Source organism: Camelina sativa, chromosome 5, assembly GCF_030686135.1.
Source record: "Camelina sativa cultivar CO46 ecotype springtype chromosome 5, ASM3068613v1".
Classification (NCBI taxonomy): domain Eukaryota; kingdom Viridiplantae; phylum Streptophyta; class Magnoliopsida; order Brassicales; family Brassicaceae; genus Camelina; species Camelina sativa.
This window is the reverse complement of record NC_141884.1, coordinates 21,041,215-21,055,677: the sequence shown is the minus strand read 5'-3', so window position 1 is coordinate 21,055,677 and position 14,463 is coordinate 21,041,215. Positions and strand designations below refer to the sequence as shown.

Genomic DNA, 14,463 nt, shown 5'->3' with positions numbered 1-14,463 from the left:
CGACGAGAGATATTAGCAATGATCTTTGGCAATAGGAATAAGACCCATCCAATGAGCAAGAAAATATTTCAATAGGAACTAAAGGAAGCTGCAATAAAGGAAAGATGCAAGTCACAAAACATCTTTATTTATTTATTAACAAGTCACAAAACATCTTACGACAAATAATAAACAGTAAGCATCTCTTACACAAATAACCGTGCTTTCTTAACTGGAGAGCTGAATAATGGGGAAAGAGTATCAGACAGAGACCTAGCCTTCTTAACCGGAGCCGGAGGGGTGAATTGAGATAGAAGAGTGTCTGACAGAGACTGTGATGTGTTAATCTGAGCTGGAGGAGATAGAGAGCAGCAAGAAACAGTTCGCTTTACGCGAAGCATTTCTCTGTAGCTATCTTCGTTTCCATGCTCAATTTCCAAGTCATGCCACTTCTGCCACACTTGAGGGTCTGCAAACTGTGATGCATACTTGTAGACAGCACGAGCTCGATCGGCTTTTCCCATGCTTTTCTCCAGCTCTGCAAATCTGATGCACATCTTCACATCATTCTCTGGAAGCCCAGATGATTCTATGGCTTCTTGGAATATCTCCCTAGTTCTTTGAGCACCAAACCTCTCTGCTGCACTAGCTATGTATATCTCATACAGCTCAAGCTTCTTCTCATCAGCAACTTTTCTTGTAGCTGCTTCGTAAACTCCCATGGCCCTCTTCGCCAGACCATAATCTTCTTCATATTTTGCGTACTCAAGGTACAGTTGAGCAGCATCAGATGAACTTACCATTTTAACAGCATTCTCAAACAACTCTCTCACCCGCTCCAGCTTTGTCTTACCATGTCGCTTTACAAAATTTTTGAGATACGTTACCCATATGTCTTTCACATTTGGGTACTTAAACATCTTCACACCTCTTTCATACACCTTGAACGACTCTTCAAAGTAGTTGTTTCCCTCAAGAAGCTGAGCATAGTTCAATATAATTTGAGGTGTGGCTATTCTTAATTCCAGTATCCTCTCGTACCCTGATCTCGTCGATTCCAGTGTCCCTACACTTGCTTCCAGATCAACGTAAAGTGACCACAGCCTCAGGGACTTGTGTAGCTTTAGCTGGACTGGTTCTGGTTCGTTCCTACTGGCAGCCACTCTGTTTTTGACTTCTACCGATGGTACAGCTGTAGCACACCTCATCAGCTTTAAAGCTCCTTTGAAATTCTTGTGCCTCAACTTCATCTCTGCCCACTCACACCACACAAAAGCCAAATGATCCACGGTCTTGTAGTTTACTTGGACAGCCTTGTCAAGAACCACTCTTGCATTAACCAAATCCTTGTGGGATTCATACAACTTGGCAAACGCAACCCACAACGTGTGAGGAGACTTGCCAACTGCTTTCATGGGATCCACAGTCCTCACAGCTTCTGTATAAGTCAGTATCTGCTTCTCTGCATCTCCCTCAGACAACTTGACTCTACGATGCCATTGTTCAACATTGTGAGGGTTTTGCCTCAAGAGAACACTGTTTGCAAGAGCGGGTATTGACACGAACATCTTCATCAGTTCCTCCAAACGAGCTAATCGCAGATCAACATCATTACCATCGTTCAACCAATACCCACGCAAGATTTTCATCTGCATCTCTTCTACAGACAGAGAAGTATTGACACGAACATCTTCCTCCTCCTCCTCTACCTCGGTTTCATCTTCTTCACCATCTTCTTTCATCCTATTGGCAACAAAACTCTCGTCAAACTTCGAGTAAGCGTCAAATATAACACTAAAGTCCCTCACTGTAACCACATTCATCATCCCTTCCTCATATATATCCCGCCTTCTCAAACAGATTCTTTCTAATGTAGTACTCTGCAAGGTAAGTACAGAGCATCCTCCCTACTTCATCCGTGAACTTTGCAATGCCTCCCCTGATGATAGCTTCCACATCAAGACCAGAAACGTCATTAGCATGGTTAACAACAACCTCAAGCAGATCCTTCCAAAGGCTGTAAACGCTCTTGCTTTTACTAGACTGAAATTGAAACTCGCCGTTCAACACAGAGGCTAAACACTCTGCAGACTCTTGCCAACGACCAAACTTGATGAGAAAGTCAATAAAATCCTCCACGTAACTAGGATCATACCTAAGATACCTTATATAAACCCTAACCTAAGTCTCCACAGGAACACCTTCCAGACTCGCAAATTCGAGATAAGATTCCCAGATTCGACCATGTTGTGTAAGGGGAAGAGCAGAGAGAGCCCGATCGAAAGTTTTACGTGCCTTAGTAATCAATCTCTGAGAAACTAGGGTTTGAAGATAGAAGAGCCAGATCTTAGGCATGTTATGCATCGTAACCAAAGCTCTTTCGAAAGTATTGTTCAGGATCTCGTACTGTTGATGAGTAACACACTTATCGCTAACGAGATCGAGACGTTCCCGGAGATACGCGTACCAAAACTTGTAGCTGCCGGGAAGAGCTTTAAGAGCTCTCTCGTAGATCAAGACTCATTCCTTGAAAGGGGACTCCAACCTTCGCTGAAGCCAATGTCATCACAGCTCAACTGCACCTGACTGCATGAATCGAACCCCCGGGTCCTGACTTTGGCAGAGAACAATTCTACAACTATACCACTGGTGCTACTTGTTAGTTGATCCCTTCCTTTAATTAGTCATTTTCTAGACAAAAAAAAATATTCATCAGCAGAGAGACCTTAACATGTAAACAAAACAAAAGAATTAACAAAAAGATCCAAACATGTTTGTTGATAAGAGATCCAAGCTAAAAGCTTAAGAAGAGACGTTAATAGATAGCTCAGTCCTCGTAGTCGCCTTGCGCATACTTGTCTTCCGGGTAATACATAGCCACCACTTGGTTTCCTCCAAAAAAAATTTCCGTTCATCCCCGATCTTGCCTTTGATGAGCCATCCACATCCGCATACTCCAAGAATACCTGCATTAATATATATTATCATTAGAGTATCCATTTATATATATATATATATGAATTTGGTAGACACAGTACATCTGAGAATTGAAACCGAACCTTTCCAACTCCTGGTGTTGGATAATGATCTGGATTAGGCCTCGGAATCACAACATTCACTAATTTACCTGCACACATAACCAAAGTTAATTCAGACTATACAAAAAAGCCTGAGTATGTGCTAATGATATAATGTGATCACAACATACAATAAAATAAGGTTACTAACCGAATTGTCCACCTTCTTGTCTCATTATGTCTGCATATTCTTCTTCGTATCTAAGTTCATCAGCTGTAACCACTTGAGTCAAACACACAATCTTGGTGGGAGTGCCTTCTGGTTGTAACATAAGCCTCTGCTAAAATAAGATTTTCATTAGTAATCTTTTAGATAGATAAAAAGCCAAACAATTTATAGAAACAAACTATAACGAAAACATGACAATCAATTCACCTGCAAAGCAACCTGTAAAGTTTCTACTTGCTCGGGTTTACGTTGAACTGCACCCTGGATATTTGTACGTCTAGCTGCAAGTGTCTTATCGCCCATCTTAGTACCGTCTAGAGAAGCACAAACAAGATCTGTTACCGAAGGATCTTGGTAAACACAGAACGCATATCCCTTTGAGCCCCCGGTTTCCCTATCTTTAACCAATTTGAAACCTCTTAGTGGCCCAAAACACTCCATTAGCTCCCTGACCTGTGCCTCCGTTAAGTAATAAGGAAACCCGCCAACAAATATGCGGTCAGTGCCGTCTAATGCCATTGCGTTACTACCATCACCAGATCTCATCTCTACCGGTACCTTTTTGATCTTGATCTATGTTGAGACTTATATGCCTATGTTCTTACCCTTGACCTATCTATCGCTTCTTGGCTAAATTGTAAAACCTAGTTTAGATTTTTTTCCCTCTCTTTTTTTTTTTTTGGCCAGCCACATAACAGAATTAGTTCAAACAAGCTAATTATAAGGAAAATTATTCACATAGTAGATCTGGAAAATACTTATTTGTTATGAATATATTGTATTGTATGGATGCCCATTATCGGCCCATTAGTAGATCTGGTGTATAACCTAAAACCCTAAAGTTGTATCACTATATATATGTTTTATCCTTGGGATAGATTAATAATACAAGAGAATAATTCCTTAAACCTCTTGTTATAACACGTTATCAGCACGAGTCTCTAACCCTAGCCGTCTGAAGAAAAAAAAAAAAACTGCCGACGTTGAGCAGCAGCCGTTACTACTTTCGACTTATCTACTCTCCAACTACGAACATCTCTCGTCTCTGCCGTCGTTTCCATACGTTCCGGAACTTCTTTTTCTCCACGTCCCCTAACCAGCAAACACACAAAATCTGTGCCGTTGTAGTGTCGTCTCACCATTATCGCTTATTATAGAGATAAGTAACCTCATACTTTATCGTTTAATACTTAATGAATTATTGTTCCATGAGATCTGTATATTGTTAACGATAATTGTTCGATGAGATCTCTTTATTGTTCCGTTGGTTTAAGCCGGTTAGTAAATTATTGGGTCGTATTCTGACACCAACACTAACCGATTGTTCTTGATGAGAATTTCATTGCTTTGTTATATTAAATATTATACTATAATACATGTATACGATAAACATGTGTAACTTCTCTTTGATCTGTGAGATCTATAATATATTAGTTCATGTTTTATAATATATGATATATTAGTACGTAACTAAATAAAAAAATAATTATAATCATGAGATCGTCGTCATGGATGTTGGTTCCTTTTATTGCTGGAATCTTATTGTTTTATTACTTTTGTTATTTGGTTGTTTAACTCGTTGGTTAGTAAACAAACATTCATGTTCTATTGTTTAGTTACTCTAAGTTAGAGTCTCTAACCTATTAAGAGTGTCTACTTATTAGTGTCTTCTCCTGCTTTATAAGTTTATAAAATGCGGATCATAAAGACTAAACTAAATTTATATAATTGTTTGGTTGTTTGGTTTATTTGTTCAGAGTTTACTACTGCAACGTGATTTAATATGGAGAACTGAGGAAATAATTACTCACCAAAATCTCCAGCCGATGTATGGTCTGATGCGTCTCAACTTCAATGACGTTTCTGATTTCCGATCACCCATTACCACAGAGATAAGTATTTCTGTTTTATGATATTTGTCATAAGATGAAGCATTTAAGTATAATTTTCTTGTGTCAGTCAAATTTTATAAGTTTGACAGTTAAAACTAAAACTTCATTAAAACACCAAAATATACTTTATTATGTGACCAATTGATCTTTAGTATCATTTGGCTTAATTATGCATATATGAATATTGTACACGAGGAACGTGTATGTGTATTGCGCATATTAAACTAAAAATTATGTATTAGCTAACTAATTTATAACAGTCAACTCCAAGTTATTAGTACTTGCAACAATAGAGAATTAAGGTGAAAAGACATCTAAATCATGATTTTATTGTTTACGATTTCAGTGACATGATTTTATAGAAATTTCAAAGTTTTATCATGAAATTATTTTCTTAATTGTTTTACAAAAGAAAGAAAAACAGTTATTAAAAATAATAATAATAACAATAATATATATAGATATATATATATATATATATAAATGATACTTATTACTTATTTAACACTCATTTATATGACTGTTTATAATGTTTGTGAATTTTAATCACAAATTTAAATCTAATCAAAATTAGATATAGTATCATGATGAAATATTTTAAATCAATGTCTCCAACCTTTGGTGAATAAATTGAAAATCAAGTGAAAATTTACTAAATAATGATTATTGCTTATATTTTCTTGGCATCACTTCTATGAGGAGGTTTAAGTCCAAGTATATGACCATAAAATTCACTAGTTCTTTAAAATAATCTAAAGAAAGTAAATGACTAAAATTCTTTAAAATAATATATACTTTTAAAGTCACAAATTTATATTTATCTTGTAGACAAACTATAGTAAAAATATTATGATTTTGTTATTTGTGACTGTGTAAATTATGAGATGTTGATGTGAATCACATCCTATTGACTTGGTTTACTCTTTGAAGTGAATATAACTTTATGTTATAAAATAAAAAAGCCACACCATTGATGAGAAAGTTGCTATATAAAAGGGGCCATAAATATGGATAAGATATATAAAATTATCAACTAGTTTCTCCACTAGAAGTGAATATTAAGTACTAGATGTACTTATCTCATATATATATATATATATATGATGAAAGAAACTAGTGTGAGACAATTTCCACTATTCTACTAATATTAAGAAGTAGTAGAAAAAGTATTGAAAGCTCTTTAAGAGTATATATACTATTGTCTATGGGAACACAATTTGATATTAAATGTGTTACAGTCTCCCAATTAGTCTCAAAATCAAAAGGGTCTAAGATATAATACACGATCCAATTTGAGAATGTTATTGATTACATAGTGGGATTCAAATCGAGATTGATAGACATGAAATGTCATCATCTCGAGGGAGGGAATTGATGAATCCCACATACAGAGGTGATGGAACAGATAGAAGAGTTCACACCTAAAATGAGCTTAATCACTCATATGACAGAACAAATCTTGAGGATTTGAAACGTAATCATGTTGAGACAATAAGCAAAGAAAATACTTTGAAATCATAAGTATTACCCAAGGCAATAAAAGTATTTTAGAGATTACATGCATTATCTAGAAGATAAAATGCTTATAATAAACCAGAAGGTTTAATGAAAATATCACTGTTTGGCATGACCGGTTAAGCCATTTCGGTTTAATAATGATGCAAAAGAATAATCAGAAATTTCTGAAAACATTCACTAGAGAACCTGAAGAGTTTTCTTAGTGATTTATTATGTGTGCTGCTTTACAAGACAAGCCGATTATATGGTTTTCACCAACCCCATGAATTTGGATAATGTCAATTTTGTGGTATGTACAAAACGATATTGTGGACTGATCATCCACTATATATGTTTGTTATTAAATTGCAACATGAAGTTTGCGAGAGTATTTGGTTAATTGACAATGGTGGTGAAAGCATGCCAAGTAATTGACATAAATGACTCTATATGTCAAATAATTCGCATCATGCCAAAGAATTATCATGAGTACTCTCCAATACAATTGGTTTGGGTCAGAAACCAGATATATTCCATCTAATGTGTTATACATGTTAAGTTGCTCCACCAAAGTGATTAAGATAGAATTTGAAAGAATGTTGGAAACATGTTGGATATGAATCTCTTTTGATGATTGGATATCTCGAGAATTTGAGGGTCAAGATACAGAGACTGTGAGACTATTGTTTCAGTGAGTCAGTCTTTCCAACATGAGGAAAATAAATATATTGGGATAAATTATCTGGATCCTCTTACTTTGAAATGTGCGCTAGAAATTGAAAAGATAAATTATTTGCAAAGTTTAGCAAAAGAATGCAAGAAGCATTTGCTGACCATGATAGTGACAAAGTCACACATATACCAGCTGTGCTCCAATTAATATTAATGTCCTAAAAGGATAAGATCAACTGCTAGTAAGTCTAAAGATCGCATGAAGTGTGATAGACTTATGGTTCCAAATATAAGCATCCTCGGAAAGGAAAAGGAGCATAAATTAATATGGCACCGAGGAAGCAAATAGTTATGAAAAATCTCTAGAAGAGATGTAGACATGAGTAAGAAAGAGATTCAGGTACCTGAGAATCATAATGAAAAGAAATCTCAACAAGTTGAGTCATGTCTCGAAAGAAAAGGAACCAAAAAGCAAATCGACGTCGTAAATATGTTTGCATGCAGTGTTGCAGTTGATTATGTTATGGATAAATCTGAGGATCATAACCGCATGGTTAATAGAAAATGTTCTATTGAAAAGTGTACACAAAGAATGATTGGTTAATCATTGAAAGAAGTAACTATTATGAAATAATTCAAATCTCTAAAAAGAGATAATATTTGGACTTGTAGTCCTTACACTTGAAAGTGTAAAATAAGTAGGATATAAGGAGATCTTTATGAGAAATAAAGTACATGTAGTAGTAAAATAATTCTCATAAATACTTGATATTTATCATGAGAATTGCACTCTCATATGGTGGAAGCAACTATGTAGATCCCTTATGAGTTTGACAATAAGAGCAAGACTTGATTCAGTCTATTCAAAAGGTTTCAAACTGCCAAAAATTTCCCTTAAAGTGATCATATTGCAAGAAGCAATATTTTATAATTCTCGAAAAAAAAAGTTTTGTAGACTTTTGACACATTTTGAGGAGAAAATAGTGAGAGTTTATCTCTATAAGAGAATCCTGTTTGTAGATCATTGTTGTTGATCTTAGGGATCTCATAGTGGGTTGAAAATAAATCGGGAACAAGCTAAGTGAATATCTTAGGGTTGTGCAAATCCGAGATTGAACACTAATTGTAATTTTGTTCAAGAAATATTTTCAACAAAGTTTGAGGATGTAGGCATTTGCTGAACCTCGTTAAAAGAAAAATTGTATGTGTCTCTTGTCTCTTCTGCATTTACAAGTGGTTCTTGTTAAAAGAAAACTATAAGAACAAGTGCAAAACATGTTGATGATGAAATATTATCTGATCTCCGGTAGAGATTTCCTATACCAAGGAATATATGGAGAAATAATCAATGATGAAATATTACTCCTGAAAGATGGAGAAATCAGATTGTATATGATCAAATATTTCATGAAATTTCTTGAGGTTACAGTTTTGACATCTGATGAAAGAGATGTTATCTCAAGATGCTACATCATCTTACATAGAAAAATGGTCTTGTAGTACCATACTAAGAAGAAGAGTTGAAAGAGAAAGTTTTACAAAGAGATTATGAATAACTCCTATGTATAAGATTATTGTTTGGAAGATTGTATGAAAAAAAGAAGATTCGAGCTTTAAGTTCAAATAAATGGAAAAGGAATCTTCTATATGAAAAAAGTGGAAATGACTTGAAGTCCAATGACCCGAGAGAATATATGATGATCATATGTATTTTATATACTAAAACTCTGTTTATAACAGTTTAGAAAAGATGATATATATGATCATAATGCATAACCTGAAGATGATGCTTTCAGGGGGAGATATAAGATCATGTGCATGGTTGTACTCTTTTTTCCTTATCATGGTTTTTATCCTATTGGATTTTTCCATGAAAGCTTTTTAACGAGACAACAAAAGAGCACGCAAAAGATAAATGTCTAGAGAGGAATATTATGATTCCAATGGTGAAAGACTATCATCTTCAAAGTCTTTGACATATATTGATGAGATTGTGAGAAACAAAGATAATGATAAAGATGAGTCAATTGCGAGACCCATGACCAAGCGAAGAATGGCGATACACGTTTACTACATATTTGTTCAAGTGAAGATTTGGCGAACCATTTACCAAGGCGTTTCCAACCACTACTTTTAAGAAGCTACTTCATCATATTGGATCGGTCATCTCGAAGATTTCAAGTGATGTATTCAAGAGGGGGAGTAAAAGCACGCTGCACTCTTTTTCCCTTAACCATGGTTTTTCCCACTGGGTTTTTCTGGTAAGGTTTTTAACGAGGCAGCCTTTCACATACGCATTTGGTACTTCATTTTTATAATGGTCATCCAAGGGGGAGTGTTATGAATATATTGTATTGTATGGATGCCCATTATCGGCCCATTAGTAGATCTGGTGTATAACCTAAAACCCTAAAGTTGTATCACTATAGATATGTTTTATCCCTTGGGATAGATTAATAATACAAGAGAATAATTCCTTAAACCTCTTGTTATAACATTATTTTGTTTTATGAAGGGTTGACAAAAAAAATATTTTGTGAAGAATCATATATGGTAAAGAGCTAAAACTAAAAAGCTATTATGACAAATATTGAACTAATTGTTGTAATGAGTAAATGCAAATTTCTAATAAATATTTATAATCTATATATATAAAGTTACCTTTCCTCACTCCTCATGCTGCCACATCAGCAACTCATTTTTTTTTATTTGTGCCTAATCCTAAAAACTAATCCACTATATAGCTTTTAATCTATTAGTTCATAAAACTTTAAAAGCCCATATTAAACCCAAATGTTTTAAATAAATGAATATTTTTAAATAGTAAAAATAATACTATTGATTTATTTTAGTAATAATATTATTATTTATATTTTAACCAGAAATGATCATATTCCAAAATTTAGAATGGGTTAATGAGTTTTAGAATATAAGTAAGATTTTAATGCATGGTGGAGTAAAAAAAGAGTTTATGCAATTGTATTTATAAAATTCTAAACATAAAAATAAAGTTGAAGTGAAACATTAGTTTCTAAGAAACAATTTCAATTATAGAAAAATAAAAGATTAATTACTCAACTCAACTTAAGTTTTGATCTAAAACGAAAACATTGTAAGGGTCGCAATTTTTTTTAGGGAAAAACTATGAAAAGGAATCTTGAAAAATTAATCCATCTAAAAAAACATAAAATCAATGGTCACACAATCTAGAAAAAAATGATATGTAAGTCATTACAAAAAAGTGACATGTATAGCATATCTCAGAATGTATATTATCAACTGGAGCTACAATTCTATAACATGATAAAAAAATATATATATATATATAAAACAGGCTTGAGATTTTATCAATTTATGATCAAATTAATCCATCTAAAAAAACACAAAATCAATGGTCACAAAATCTAGAAAAAATGATATGTAAGTCATTACAAAAAAGTGACATGTATAGCATATTTCAGAATGCATATTATCAACCGGAGCTACAATTCTATAACATGATTAAATATATATATATATATATATAAAACAGGCTTGAGATTTTATCAATTTATGATCAAATACTTTTAACCAAAAACATTGCCAAAAACAACATATTATTAAAGTACACCATGTTCTTTTTAGAAGACGAAGTTGAGGTTTCATCACAAAATTAGCATCTGAAGATAACATATGAGGGTTTTAGACAAATATGTAACTTGGATTAGTGAATGGATGTCGGGTTTAATCATTTCACCATTTAATCATTCTTGACTTGGTTGGAAATTCTATTATGGCAGGTGATGCACTTGTACAACTCCGTTGTAGCGACATAACACTAAAATGTTCATGAATCTTTGTATATTTATATTTAATGTGGGATATCGATATGTTTAAATGATCTTTATAATTAGGTCAATGATCGACATTCGGTGTTAGAAATTTTAAAATGATGTTTTCATTGGATATGAATATGGAATGTACTATTCGAGGGAGATTCTTAAGTCATTTTTTTTACTACGTGATATATTATTGATTTACCAGAAAAACATTATTGCGACACTAGACAATATAGATATTATATATAGATTAGTAAAGTAAGTATGACTTTTATTTGGATTTATATTTTAAACTTCAAATGATTAATTATTATATTTATATTCAATGATTCTTATTCCTAAAAAATTTAAACTAAAATCCCTCGCAAATAAATATAACAAATAAACATTATCTTCAATTATATATATGTTTTATCTATATTATTATTTTCACAGCAACTTTAGCAAAGAAGGCTTAAAGTTGAGAATTATTTACATCTCATGCCATTGTAATTTAATGTCTTTTTAATAAAATTATAAAACAAAAAAAATCATTTCAACTCTTTTCCATTAACAAAAACAAAGATTTCCTAAATTGTCTCCCTATTAAATCTGAAATAAAATTTTCAAATTTCATTCTTCTAAAATCTCTCTACAAATTCTTTACAATAATCGATTTTAAAATATAAATTTATGAAGAACCTATAAATCAGCTACATTTGATTTTCTATCTTCCTAATTAATCACCACATTCAATTCTAAAATACAATAATTTTGTCCCGAATTTCTATATATAAAATCGTATAAAATAAATTAATGACTTAAAATCAATCAAAATTAATCTAATAATATAAACTTGGCATATTCCCATATATATATTATGCGATTTTATAGTTATTAATTTGTTTTAATTAATTTATTTTTATATGATTTTTATATATAGAAATTTGGCACAAAATTATAGTATTTCAGAATTTTAGAATTGAATGTGGTAATTAATGAGATTAAGTTGAATATGTCCACCTATAAGTTGAATATATCCACCTATAAATAATGTTGACCCCTATTCTCAAGTTAGCATCACCAGCAACATAAAAAGATGCACCTATTTGCTATGCTCATTTGGCAGCTGCACATATACAACTGTGATGAAATATGTCGAGATGCCATGGAGGGATCACCAAATCTGGAGCAGTCCCTATGCCTCCCATCATCCCATGCCACAGCTGAATGATAAAGTTGTGACCTCTATGTTCTTTTGCTGATGGAAAACAGTCTAAAGTAGCTGACTTTTTAAAGTTTTTATGCTTTATAAATGTCTTGCCCCCTCTTTTTGTTTACTCTTCTCTGGGTTCAATACCTCTTATTTTATTTTTGGTCTATCCTTCAAATTCAAGGGGTTGTATAGCTTCACGGGTTTGGATTAGTTTTAATGTAAATTTGAAATAGCATTATTTTGGTACTACAAAATTATTCATTAAAAGTATTTATCAATATTAAAATTTTAGACATGTTTAATTAACTTGATTAAATTATGATTATGTAAAAATAAATTATTTCTCTGTATACTACGGGTTAAATCCTAATATTAACTATCAAAATACACTTATACAATTTTAAACACTAAATAAAACAAACAAAAATTAACAAACAAATGCAGCTTATAATTTTCATATTTTAGTTTAAATGTATTTTCCCGCGGTGTACTGCGGGTTAAAATCTAGTGTTAGTAAATTAAGTTTAGTGTTTATATAGATTTATACTCAAAAGTTTCAATAAATATATTTGAGCTCAAGAATTTGTATTGATAAAAGTTATTTTAAATTAAAATCCCGCGCGTGCGCGGGTTCAAATTCTAGTTACAAAATATATTTAATAAAGAGTGCAAATGTATCAACGGAAAATTAAAATTAAAATTAAAATATTTATAATTACAACCATTAGTTCTAATTATAATTAAAATTATACTTGCAGAAGATTTAGATTTGTTTACCTCATGATACTTGCAGTATCAATACTTGATACAACCCTCATTGTTAGAGCAGACAGCATCCATTATTAATTAATACAAAAAAGAAGCCTACTGCAAAAAGATTGATTACCAAAAGATTGGAGAGCCTCGTTTTTCCACTTAGTTCTCAAACTAGGCTAGCTCTTCGTCTTAATTGTGTAATTAGCAGTACTAGTACATAAGACGGAAACATGTGAGACATTAGCCTGCATGAGAACTGCAGCAGTGTATGACTCATAAATCTCATTTTCTGCATAACTGCAATGCGTTCTTATATCTGAAGTCTGAACACAAGGGCCTCATAATCCTCTAAGTTCTCTGCACATCACTATCTCCCCGGGTTGCTTAAGATTTATAGCCCATCCTGCTTCACATGTTAGTGGAGGAAAAGTTATATTTTCTATAACTACCTTGCTAAGAAAGTAAGAAACCTAAAGAGTTATGAAGCCTGGGGTTGTTTACAAAACATAGTAAACTTATAAAGTTTCACCAACCAAACATTCCTGAATGGTCAGGAAAAAAACTCATCTGAGTTACCAACTCAACTTTGGTTTCTGCATTTCTGCAAGGAAAACGATCATGAACACAAAGAAGAGTCTCATCGTGAGATGTAATACATACCGGGAACTCTAAGCAAAGAAAGAAACTATAAAGAAGCAGAGGCCAGTAGAGAAGACACATATACAACCAGTGGCGGAGCCAGAAATTTTGCTTACAGGTGTCATATATATTTCTAGCCAACAAAAATGGATTAGGCATTATGGTTAAGTGGCAAAATAAATATACATTGTGTCAAAGAGAAGAATAGATCATATAACATGGATGTCTCATTACCAAAAAAAATATAACATGGGTGTCATTGTGAATATTTAAACCAAAACATCTCATTATCTAGAAAATTTACCCTATAATTAAAAAAAAGTATAAATGTTATGGGTGTCATCTGACACCCCTCTTTGTACGTTGGCTCCGCCACTGTATACAACATACAAGCAATGCCTGGCTGGGGCTGAGTTTTGCTATGAAGATATATATCGAAGGTGCCTCGTATGATTATTAGCAAAATAAGTGGCTGAATGAAGTGTAGGTTATTAGCCTTGAGGTTGAACTTCTAGATTCTTTGAACAACTCAACTCATTTGGTACCATTTCAATTCCTTCATCAAAATTACAAGAAAATCAAACGACAGAAAGATATATGTGCTGATGGAGATGAAACACATACCACTGACAAGTCTCTTACCGGATGAATATTAGACCCTCGGATCTTTGGCTAGAGGAATAAGACCCATCCAATGAGCAAGAATTTCATCTTTAATAACAGAAAGTGTTGTTAATAAACATTTTTTTCAATAGGCACTTAATTAAGA

At 32.9% G+C, this 14,463-nt stretch overlaps 1 long non-coding RNA gene and 2 pseudogenes across 2 annotated transcripts; all 3 read right to left on the bottom strand.

The window, feature by feature from the left end:
• Positions 1–185: 185 nt before the first annotated feature.
• On the bottom strand, positions 186–2,571 carry LOC104789322 (uncharacterized; annotated as a pseudogene).
• A 130-nt stretch (positions 2,572–2,701) lies between these two features.
• LOC104787089 (splicing factor U2af large subunit B-like) lies at positions 2,702–3,873 on the bottom strand (annotated as a pseudogene). The gene is made up of 4 exons (XR_015558501.1): positions 3,433–3,873; positions 3,208–3,334; positions 3,039–3,106; positions 2,702–2,945 (listed from the first exon to the last, which is right to left on the bottom strand). The product of XR_015558501.1 is annotated as a splicing factor U2af large subunit B-like (transcript).
• A 10,026-nt stretch (positions 3,874–13,899) lies between these two features.
• Positions 13,900–14,463, bottom strand: LOC147944112 (uncharacterized). The gene is made up of 2 exons (XR_015556634.1): positions 14,337–14,463; positions 13,900–14,250 (listed from the first exon to the last, which is right to left on the bottom strand). It is a non-coding gene; the product is annotated as an uncharacterized LOC147944112 (long non-coding RNA).